A 12,486-nucleotide genomic window follows, 5' to 3' on the forward strand; every position below is an offset into this window, starting at 1 on the left:
GCACCAACATGCCCCTTTAGAATATTTTTTATTTTTTAGTTCTCGGCGGACACAACATCTTTGTTTGTATGTGGTGCTGAGGATCGAACCCGGGCTGCACGCATGGCGGGCGAGCGCGCTACCGCTTGAGTCACATCCCCAGCCCCCCTTTAGGATATTTTAAACCACAGTCCTCTTCCCTCATTTGGGTTATCTCTTCATCTTCAACAGAAAAGTGAATTTTTTTTTCTCCTATATTGTTTGTGTGTGAAAATGTCAAGTCATTTAAGGAACCTGTCAACAGCACACCCAACAGCACAATCAACAGCACACTCTGTTCTGTTGATTCAGGCCACATGGCTGTATCAAGGCTCTGAGAAGTCCTGTTGTTTCTTAAAGCATAGGGATCTCAGTTGACATAGTGGGTGTCTCCCCAGACAGACATGCTGGCCCATGTGCCTTTGGGGTTGATACTTTGGTACCTTCTCTAAGCACTGGGCGGTCTGTCAGGTAGCTGAGGAGCACCTCTGTGGTATGGGAGGAGCTGCCCATTTGAGTCACAGAAGAGACAGAGACAGAGGAGATTGGTAATGAACTTCAGACCCAGAGCCAGTGAGTCAGCACCTCACCCCCCCCCCCCCCCCCCCCCCCCCCCCCCGCCTTGCCCTTGGCCCAGGCATCTCCTCCCAAACTGCTCATGCCAATAGCTTCAGGCTCCTCAGTAACTAGAACCTCTCCCATGGGACACTGACCACTGTTCTGGCCCCTCCCATGCAGTGTGACGTGCTCAGGTGAGAAGCTGACTCACTCCTACCTGCCAGAGCCCAGGGCAATGTCGAGATCATGCTATCCTATCCTGTCCTTCCATGTCACTGGCATCTATTGATGGGGCTTCCTAGTGCGAGCTGTTGAAAATTAGCCTTCTGTGTTTGTGGGACTGTTGAGAGCCACAGTTTAGTCGGAATGACGCCTGGCATTTTTGCCTGAGGGAATGGTTGAAAGGTGACCCTGCTCCAGGATTAGGGCGGATCCTGCTGGGAATAAGGCAGCTCTGGGATTAGGGCGGATCCTGCTGCCTCGGGCGCCCGCTACTTTGGAGTTCCCGTTGGGTTCTCGCGGGGTTCTGAGAGAATTGGCGCGCGGAGCCCAGTGGAGGGAGTGTGTTCCCGGGAAGTGTGTGTAGAGTGCCGGTGAGAGTTCGGGAATAAAGGGTTGCTGTTTGAACCTACAAGGCTTTGTGGCAGCTCGGTTATTTTGTGCCCAGCCAGACTGCGGCATGGGACAAAGGGTGGCGACCCTCGCTTCAAGGGACAAAGGCCGCCTCATGGGACCCATCACAGAGAAGGGGCTTTCCGCCTTCCTTTCGCCCAGCTCTGGCAGGACCCTCCCACAGCATCCTCAGAAGCCGTGACTCCAGTCCCCAAGCTTCTGAAATTAGACCAGAGTCATGGCCCAATCTATATGCAATTCACAAGCCTCTGAGGCAGCCTGGTGAGGAAACAGCTGACCCAGCGGACCCTCTTTTGGGAAATGTTTTGTTTTTTTTTTTTAAAGAGAGAGAGAGAGAGAGAATTTTAATTTAATTTATTTTTCAGTTTTTGGCGGACACAAACAATCTTTGTTTGTATGTGGTGCTGAGGATCGAACCTGGGCCGCAGGCATGGCAGGCGAGCGCTCTACCGCTTGAGCCACATCCCCAGCCCATCTTTTGGGAAATGTTAATTGAAGGTAAAAAGTAGAACACTCAGTAGCAACAGCTAGAAGATGGACAACGGTGTCTGAGTGGAGAAGAGGCAAGCCACATTAGGACAATGACACCTCCCAAAGCTGATGTGACCAGTTCCTCAGAGTCCCCTGGGTTTAGGTGGGGGGCGGGGAAGAATGCATGCTGTGTTGTCATGGATGCGGTCCCCATTACCCACCAAGTCTATTTCTGGCCAAAGGAGTTTGTCTTGGGCTGAGGGCTAAGAGTGGCCCAATAGGCCTGCTCTGGTCTCAGTCTCCTAGTGCCAAGTTCAGGTCCATGTGGGCTCCCTGGTGATGGCCACTCCAGCTAGAAACAGAGTTCTGAGCTGGGGGCAGTGGCTCACGTCTGTAATCCCTGTGGTTCAGGAGGCTGAGGCAGGAGGATTGCAAGTTGGAGGCAGTCTCAGCAACTGAGACTGTCGGCCCCACAAGTCTGGTCCTGCATCTAGTTTTTGACTAAAAATAAAAAGCACTGGGGATGTGGCTTAGTGGTAGAGCACCCCTAGGTTTAAATCCCCAGTACTTTAATGATGATGATGATGATAAAGTAAAGTGTGAGAACTGGGCTCTGCTGACATCCTGGGCTGTGGAAGCTGAGGCTAGTGGCTGTAGGTAGAGTGTGATGTCCTCCCTTGAGACTCCTGATTCCATTTGCCAGGTCTAATGGTCGTAGGTCTTGGTCTTAGGGTGGTGATTCATCTAAAGAGAGCATGTGAATTGTCACACCTGCTGTATGTGACAATTTTCACTGATAGTGGGGCTGGGTGCGGTGGCACTGCCCATAACCCCAGCAACCTGGGAGGCTGAGGCAGGAGGATTGAAAGTTCCAGGCCAGTCTGGTCAACTTAGGGAGAACTAGTCTCAAAATAAAAACTTTTAAAAAGCGCTGGAGATGTAGCTCAGGGGTACAACACTGGCCTTGCACATGGCAGATCCTGGGTTTCATCCCGGCACCACAAAAATGCACATATTGATAGTGAATAGTTGAAACCTGGGCTCAGGGCCTGACCACCTGAACTTGAATCCTGGGTGGCACTGGCTACTTCTGAGCGCTGGGCCTCAGTTTCCTCAGGGGGTAACAATGGCTCCTCCGCGTGGTGGGGAAGGGATAAATGTAAGTGCTTGGAATGGCACACAGGTCATTCTAGTAAACGTGAGACCTGGGTCAGGTGAGGAACAAAGAGGACTCAGCCACTGCCCTCATCAAGTTTCCTGTCAGGAACTCAGAAGTGGCTGAGGGCTGTGTCTACACTTGACATCCACACTGTGGGAAAGGTGGTCCCTCAGATCTGCTCTCCACCTCCCTCTGTGAGGCGGCTGTCGGCCCCCACAAGTCTGGTCCTGCATCTGGTTCTGTAGCTGGCACACATCAGCCAGGTATGGCTGTGCAGCCAGAGCCCAGGAGGCATCCAAGGCTGTGAGTCAGGACAGTCATTGTCTGGGGGTGGGGGCAGCACATCCAAAGCAGTGGGACCCTCTCCTCTGTGGAGGGCCACTGGGTGTCAGGTACTAGGCTCTGGGCCTTACCAACATCCTTGTTTTTGTTTCCTAGGGCTGCCAAGACAGAGAACCTCAAACAAGGAACACAAAGGAAGCCAGGCACCGTGGCGTGTACCTGGAATCCCTGTGATTCAGGAGGCTGAGGCAGGAGGACCCCAAGTTCAAGGCCAGCCTCAGCAACTTTAAGCTCTTGTCTCAAAAAATAAGGGGCCAGGGCTATAGCTGAGTGGCAGGGCACTTGCCTAGCATGTGTGAGGCACTGGGTTCAATCCTTAGCACCACATAAAAATAGACAAATAAAATAAAAGGCATGCTGTCCACCTATAACTACAAAAAAATTAAAATAAATAAATAAGAAGGGCTGGAGACACAGTTCAGTGGTGGAGCACACCTGGTGCACTTCTCCACCCCACAGAAATAGATCTTGTAACTCCAGAGGCTAAGAGTTCAAGACCTAGATGTCATCAGGGCCAGGCTTCCTCCAAAGGCTCCAGGGCATTCCTTCGGTGACTCTTCCAGCTTCTGGTGCCTCCTGGTGTTCTTTGTGGCACATTCCTCCAATCTCTACCTCCATCTGCAGATGGAGTGCACCTACTTGTGTTTTGTCTTTGTCAAAATTTCTCTTTTTTCCCCCCAGTACTGGGGATTGAACCCAGAGTGCTCTGTCACTGAGCTATATCCTCAGCCATTTTTTATTTTAAGATAGTCTTTCTGAGTTGCCCAGCCTGGCCTAAAACTTGTGATCCTCCTGCCTTGGCCTCCTGAGTAGCTAGGATTACCTGTGGGCACCACCACACACCATTCACGCCTCCTTTTCTTATAAGAATGCCAGATATGGGGGCTGGGGATGTGGCTCAAGCGGTAACGTGCTTGCCTGGCATGCACGGGGCGCAGGGTTTGATCCTCAGCACCACATACAAATAAAATAAAGATGTTGTGTCCACCGAAAACTGAAAAATAAATATTAAAAAATATTCTCTCTCTCTCTCTCTCTCTCTCTCTCTCTCTCTTTTTCTCTCCTCCTCTCTCTCTTTTTATTTTTAAAAAAAAGAATACCAGATATGTTGGATTCCCCCCCCCACCCCATTAGATTCCAATCTGGAATCAACTTAGTTACATAGGCAAAGACTTTTTTCCAAATAAGGTCTTACAGGTTCTGGTGGACATGAATTTTGGGAAGACATTATTCTCCCCAAATCCCTCAGCCATCAGTTTATTCAGAATGAATGAAGTGAAATGAGAAAACTGAGGTACCAGACAGCCCGAAGTCACAGACCAAGTTGGGCTTCAAATCCAGCTTTCTGCCCTGTGAAGGGCCTGGGCCAGACAGCGTGGCGCTGGAGGAGGAAGAAGGACCCAGCAACAGGAAACTCTTTGTCGGGCGGGCGGGTGATGTCCAGGGCTGCTTAACAGCTGGAGGACTGGACTTTGGCCTCCCAGCCTCCCTCCTGTTTTTCCAGCTCTCTCACCCCCTGCCCTTCCCAGCATTCTGCAGGAAGCAGCTCAGCCCAGTGGTCTGCCCAGGCCCGTTCTGAGGTGACCAGGCCAGAATGAGCCACCGGTGCCACAGCAGCCCAGGAGGAAAACAAGCTGAAAAGAATGCTTATCTGGGGTGACACACCGAGGGCTGGAGGCTGCAGCCAGAGGCACAGTTGCCTGGAAAGGTCCTTTATCTCCTCCCAGGGGCTGGGCTCCTTTGTGCACAGTGACACAGAAGGGGCCAGGCTTATTGCCCAGCCAGAGGACATGGTCAAGTCAGGAGCTGCTGATTCAGATCTCAGGGGTCTATTCAGGGCAAGGGGAACCCTGAGACAGAGCCTAGGCCTGGAGTATCAAATAAATGATCAGTGGGCCGTCAGAGGACGCCTCAGAACGCTTCTCAACACAGTTTTCCAGGCAGCAACATCAAGGAACTGGCACAAGGTTTAAAAACTGCCCCAGGCTTTTGAGCCTTGATTATATCTCCCAGCATACAGTGGCCTCTGCAGAGGAGGGAGGCAGGTTGGGCCAGGTCTCCCAACCCAAGTTCCGGGCACTTTTTCCTGATGCAGACACTTTTAACACAGAGGTGACGCCCAAACCTGCCTGAGTCCCACTCCCTGTGTGAATCATTCCTGGCCGTTGTCAACAACCAGCTTTAGCAGCTGTTGAGATGGCAGGCCTGGCGTCTGAGGCTGGCATCTAAGGACAGCTGCTGGTGCTGCGGGACCCGCCCACCCCTGGCTCACGCTGGTCTTCATGATGGGGAGACTCAATTTTTTTTTCCCTTTTTGTGATGCTGGGGATTGAACCCAGGGGCGCTGTACCACTGAACTACACCCCCAGCCCTTTTTATTTTATTTCATTTTTTAATTTGGAGACAGGGTCTTGCTAAATTGTCCAGGCTGACCTATCATTTGCAATTTTCCTGGCTCAGCTTCCAGAGTAGCTGGAATTATAGGCAGGCATCATCATGCTCAGCTCAAAATGTTTTGTTTTGGGGGGGTACCAGGGATTGAACTCAGGGCATTCGACCACTGAGCCACATCCCCAGCCCTATTTGTGTCTTACTTTGAGATAAGGTCTCACTGAGTTGTCTAGAGCTGCCTCGCTTTTGCTAAAGCTGGCTTTACTTGTGATCCTCCTGCCTCAGCCTCCTAAACTGCTGAGATTACCGGCATGTGCCACAACACCTGGCTCAAGATTTTTATTTATTTATTTTTGGCACTGGAGATTAAACCCAGAGGTGCTTAACCACTGAGACACACCCCCGGCCCTTTTTATATTTTAGTTTGAGACAGAGTCTCTCTGAGTTGCTTAGGGACTTACTAAATTGCTGAGGCTGGCCTTGAACTCATGATCCTCTTGCTTAGCCTCCGGAGCTCCTGGGATTACAGGTATGCACCACCGCACCTGGCTTCAAAATGGTTTTGAAGTACAGTCATCCCTCTGTATCCACAGGTGATTGGTTCCAGGACTCCCAAGGATGCACAATGGCAGAGACTTTGTATATAACCTGTGCACAATACTTTAAATCATCTCTAGATTATTTATAATACCTAAGACAAGGTCAGTGCTATGTAAACAGTTGTTACACTGCATCATGTAGGGAATAATGAGAAGGAAAAAAAAATGTATATATTCTACAAGTAGGAGTTTGTCCAGAAAAGAAAGTTCAAGAAGGGAGCTGGGCGTTGTGGTGCACACCTGTAATCCCAGTGACTCTGGAGCTGAAACAGCAGGATCGTAAGATCAAAGCTAACCTCGGCAACTTAGTGAGACGCTGTCTCAAAACACAATAAAAAGGGCTGGGGTGTAGTTCAGTGGTAGAGTGCCTGCCTAGCCTGCACAAAGCCCTGGGTTCCATTCCCAGTGCCTCCTTCCTCACTCTCCTCGTTGGTGGAAGGGACCCTGGTAGTTGTCCTCAGAGAAGCCCCTTGTGGCTGCAAGCTAGCCCGTGTCTCGCTGGGTCTCTGCACCTGGAAATAGGGTGGTGGGGAGGGATACTAAAGTTCTTCTCTCCTCTCTGCACTGGGACAAGAGGCACGCTGGTAATAGCTAAGTGTGCCCTGTGACCTGGGTGAGTCATGCACCCTCCCTGGGCTCTCCTCTCTGTAAGACAGCAGGCCACTTCCCTGGAGACTGGGGCTCTGACAGCTGGTGGGTGGCTGGAGGAGGGAATGCCTGCATGGCAGGAGGAATGTGCTTACTCCCCCCAAATCAGCAAGGCCAGATTCCTTCCAAGCCAGGCAGCAGGCCTCTCCACCTCCTCTCCAAGCTGACATTGTTGAAGGGGCCCCTTAGCTTCCCAGCCCCCCACTGAACTGGGTACTGAATCCCAGGGCCTGCACATGCTAGGCAAGTGCTAGGCTACCTTCAGCCCTTTAAATTTTATTTTCGGACAGGATCTTGCTAAATTGCCCAGGCTGACTTTGAATTTGTAATCCTTTGGCCTCCACCTCCTGAGTAGAGGGGATTACAAGTGTGAGCTATTGGCCTCGCTTGGAGAGGCCACCTGGGAAGACAGGTCTGTGAGCAGTTTGCTCACTTGCCAAAGTCTCAGTGCCTGGATGTGGCCGGCTCTGCTCCCAGTGCTGCGGATACAGCAGCAAACAAGACCAGTGAGTCCCAGTCCACAGAGGGAGGTCTGTGGCAAGCAAACTCCAACACAGCATCTGACATGAACTGGGGAGCTTGCTAAAGAATGAAGGCTTGTTGGGGCTGGGGATGTGGCTCAAGCGGTAGCGCGCTCTCCTGGCATGCGTTCTCCTGCCCGGGTTCGATCCTTAGCACCACATACAATAAAAGATGTTGTGTCTGCCAAAATTCTTTAAAAAAAAAACAAAAAGAATGAAGGCTTGTGAGGAACGAGCTACGAGCAAGGGAAGAGCCCACCCTACAGGGGACTCAGGGAAGGCCTGGCCCATGAGGTGATATTCAAGTTGAAATATGAAGGAGTCACCAGGGTCAAGAAAGGTGCAGGGAAGAGGATTCCAGGCTAAGAGGTTAGTTTGTCTGAAGAAATGAGGGGTACCGACTGGGTTGGGGGGCGGCCAAGGCATTGATTCCGCCAGTTAGACCTGTGGGGCTTTAGAGAGAGCTTCTCCTCCCCAGTCTCATTTGCATCGTCTGTAAATTAGCCATAATATCTCATTGCAAGATGCTCAGGAGGATTTAATTATATCGTGTTCCCTTTTTATTTCAGGTCTTGTGAAGAATAAGCACAATAAATGGTGGTAGACCTCGGGGTGTGGCTCAGTGGTAGAGTACTTGCTCAGCATGCCTGAGGCCCTGGTTCCACTCCCAGCATGGAAACATTAAAAAAAAAAAAAATGGGAGCAAAGAGTGCTGGTTATGGTGGTGGTGCCTGCGTGTAATCCCAGTGGCTCAGGGGGCTGAGGCAGGAGGATCGCAAGTTCAAAGCCAGCCTCAGCAATTTAGTGAGACCCTAAGCCACTTAGAGAGACCCAAAAAAGAAAGAAAAAAAAGGAAAAAGAAAAGAAAAAAAGTAAGAAGAAAAATAAAAAGAACTGGGGGAGAGGGTGTAGCTCAGTGGCAAAGCATCCTTGGGTCCAATCCCCAGTACCATCAACAAAAGGAACAAAGTAAAAAATGGCAGCAGAGTGTCTAGGTATGCTCTGTGCATATATTATTTATATCTACTAATCTGATTATTATTGTTTTTTTTTTTTTTTTTTTTTTTTTTTTTTTGCATTAGGGATGGAATCCAGAGGTGCCTTACCACTGGACTACATCCCCAGTCCTTTTTATTTTTTCTTTTGAGACAGGGTCCTGCTAAGTTACCCAAAAAAGAGAGGTGGGGCTTGAACTTGTGATCCTTCTGCCTCAGCCTCCCAAGTCACTGAGATCACAAGCATGTGTCACCACACCTGGGTTATGAGTCCATCCTATAATGAAATATAAAAGTTTGGGAAAATGCTTTAAAGTGTGTGAACTGATATGCAAATGTGAAGGACTCTTTGAGCTGCACTGATAATATATTGCATCACAGGATCCAAACTTTGCAAACCTGCAGCCTCACTTGCCAAGGAGCTATGAACAGTGGGCATTTTTTCCCCACTAGCTTTAGGAAATGCTATGAAAGCTGCTAGAAGCAGGCAGATCTTGGGAGCAAGGCTGGGGAGCTGGGAAGAGAAATCCAGCGCACTGTGTACAAGGCTCTGCCTGACCTCCTGGGCCAGAGATGGTAGCTTGTGTGCACTCTGAATAAACGAATATGAGGAAGCACTTGCGATGCTTTAATAACAATTCTATCCCCCAAACAAAATGACCTTGACAGTGGTAAACACCTCTCATTCTAGTTGTGTAAACTCTATAACTGCAATTTATACAATGGTTTGGAGAAGAAGCAGCCTTGGGTGGTAGATGTGTATTCTTGGGGTGGACAGAGTTGAAGGGTATCAGAAAGCTATAAGAGATGATGTGTCATCAATAAACTTTGATTTTTATTTTTTTTAAGGGGCTGGAATTTGAACCCAGGGCCTCCCATATGCAAAGGCAAGTGCTCTACCACTTAGTTATATCCCCAGCCCCTAGGATCAGGTTTGACTGCAGAAGTAGAAGTCTAATACTATTGGCTCCACAACATAAATGCTTACTTCTTTCTTCCATAAAAATGTAAAGATGGGTGGTCCAGAGCTGGCATGGTGACTCTGGTAACTCTGATCCTCAGGGCTCCAGGCTCCTTGCTTCCACCTTGCCTTTGATATGGTCCTCATCCTTACGGTCCAGAATGGTAGCTATCATATCCACATTCCAGAATGCAAGATCAAAAAAGGAAAAAAATTGGAAGGATGAAGGGACAAAGATGGAAAGGGCAAGGGAAGAGTCTAAGAAGCTTTCCAGGAATGTTTATGCTCTCATTTAAATGTCATATGGCTATGCCTAGTGGCAAAGGAAGATGGGAAATGTAGTCTCTATTCTGGGTACCATGGTTCCAGCTTTGTAGAAGGGGAGAATGGGTAGTGAGGGCTAATCTGTGGCCTCCTCCATAGGTTATATATGTTTTTTTTTTTTTTGAGAGAGAGAGAGAGAGAGAATTTTTTAATATTTATTTTTTAGTTTTTGGCAGACACAACATCTTTGTTTGTATGTGGTGCTGAGGATCAAACCCGGGCGGCACGCATGCCAGGCGAGCGCGCTACCGCTTGAGCCACATCCCTAGCCCAAATAGGTTATATTTTTAATATCTTTCAGCTCTACTAGTCCATGAGTTTGGCATTCTCAAGTCTTTACTACAGTGGGGCAGATCTAAACACTTGTCCTGGATTCTAAACTCATATCTGAGTGAAATGGGCCAGGAAGCCATCTGAGACTGAGGAGAGAAAGCAGGGAAGGCTTGAAGAGATGCTTGCTCCTTTCTCCATGCTGACCGAGTGCACCTGGACATGGTAACATCACCTACTTTTCTTCTGCCTGTGGTTCTGGCGGGCTGACCCAACGCTTTCTTCTCCAGGTGGTAGGCATAATGTCCAGGCCTAGCTAATGAGTCATAGTGACTGAATCCAGGATTGGATCATGGTCCAGTGTGGGCCATTGTGAGATAGTCTTTGGACTTTTGCTGAAATTATTTGGGAGAAATAAATATTCTTCATTGGGGGATGAATGAGCACATTTGGCCATCTTTATATTTTGTAGAAACAATTTGCTTGAGAATGAAGGAACAGGGTCAACCAAGAAGTAGCAGAGCAGAGAATGAAGATTGTGACACATTCTTGATTATGACATTATGTAGGCCTCTGGATCCAGCCATGCCTGAAATGGGAATATCCCTGAATTTCCCGTGTATGAGTCAATAATTCTCTCTCTCTCTCTTTGCTGAACTCAGTTTGAGCTGAGTTTTCATCACTTGTAAATTTAAAAGTCCCCAATAATACACTAGCCAAGATGCAATTCTTCCTGGAAGAGGAGAAAATAATTTTGTGATTAAGAATGCTGTCATCCCAGGTGCCTAATATGCCTGCCTGTTTCCCACAGGAAGCATGCTGAGAATCTAATGAGCATGCCCACTATGTTGGAGTTTCTGTAGAAGAGTCTCCAGATGATTCCTCTCATCCCTGTGCATCTGTGCTGTGCCTCCTTACCTCATGAATTGGGGCTTGCTTTATAGGTTGCTTTGACCCATAGAATGTGGCTGAGGCAATGTTGTGCCATTTCCAGGCTGAGACTTAGTAGGTTCTGCTTTTGCTCTCCAAGAGCCCAGGATTGCCAGGTAAAGAAATTGGGCTAGTCTGCTGGAGAGACCAAGTGAAACAGGAGGACAGGCAGCCCCAGATGCTCCAGCCCCCACAGTGGAGATACTAGATACATGAAGGAAGCCATGGTGGACATTCTAGCCCCAGCCAAGCTCCCAGCTGAGTACATTTGCCTGCATGGTCCCAGCTGACCCTGGGCAGAAGAATTTCACAGATAGCCCAGCCAGGCCACAGAATCATGAGAAATAAGGTTGCTGCTTGATCTGTCCGGCATAAAAACCGACTGATACATCCACACAAGAAACTGGAACATCAGGATGGGTCACTGGGTGTCTTATTCAAATGAGGTCCTCACTGAGAAATGGTGGTGTAAAGTGTTGGGACTGAGGGTCAGATGAGACTAGACTCCAGGACATCAAGGAGAGGAACTCTGCTTCAGCTTCAGCACGGGAGGAGCTGGGTGGCCAGGAATTCACCTAGAGGGATCAGGGAGACCAGAGCCCAGGTCTCAGCTCAGCAGCCTGCTGGGTGTGGGTAGTTGTTGAAGGATCCCACAGCCCAGCCGCCTTTGGGAGGGGAGGGAGAGCTGAGTCTGGCTGCCCTGATCCCTCTGGCCATGGGCAGCAGGCAGGAGCCCTCTCTCAGCTCTCCTTGGGATAAGCCGAGGGTCGGGGAGGGTGCACAAGGGCCGCAGTTACAGTCAGGAAAAGGCAGCCTGGGGCGGAGCCCTGAAATCACCGACCCCTGGATCCTTACGCCTTTCCTTTAGGAGTACTAAGGCCCCAGGCCTGCAGAATGCAGGCTTATACTTTTTAAAGTTTCTACCCTCTTCTTCTCCTTCTTTGTAAATCATCCTGCTTCATTTAGGGATTTAACCTTCTAAACCATCTCAAATCCTTTTTGGAAATGGGTGGGAGGAACATCACGGATCCTGAGAACTGGGATTATCTCTGGAACCCAGTAGGAGGAATGGAGCCAACGGGTGCCCACCCACGGGCCCCACCTGCTCACCTCTGGGAAGGCCCTCATGCCTGTGCGCATGAATGGGTGTGTGTGCATGTATGAGTGTGTGTGAAGAGTTGTGTAGAAAGTGGGTGTGTTAGTGTATTTTTGAGAGCATGAATGCAAATGAGTAGTGCGTCCACAATGAGAGTGCAAGCGTCAAGCTGTGTGGAAATGCGTGTGCATTACTGTGTTGGTATGAAAGTGAGCATGAATGTAGTGTGGGTACAACTGTTAGTGCTAGAGCACGTATGTGTGTGTGTGTGTGTGTGTGTGTGTGTGTGAATCCGTGCGCCAGGTTGGGGGGCGCCTGCCTTGCCTGATGACTTCTAAGGGGAAGGGGACCTGCGGTCCTTCCTCAGTCCCCCTGCCGTGCTGCCCTGGTTGCAGATGGTTGTTGCTGCCTTTGGCCAGCCGGGTGCTGCCCAGGGACGGCTCCTCCCACCAGGGCATTGCATAGACCAGCCCTGCAAGGACTGGAGTGTGGAGGATGGGATGGGAGAGGTCCGCCTGGGGGCTCAGCGCCGACAGAATGCTGATGTGACAGAGACACTTGTGAAACTTT

The sequence above is a fragment of the Marmota monax genome, unplaced genomic scaffold (assembly GCF_021218885.2).
Source record: "Marmota monax isolate L192 unplaced genomic scaffold, Marmota_monax_Labrador192_F-V1.1 WCK01_AAM20220418_F8-fsc00006, whole genome shotgun sequence".
Classification (NCBI taxonomy): Eukaryota; Metazoa; Chordata; class Mammalia; order Rodentia; family Sciuridae; genus Marmota; species Marmota monax.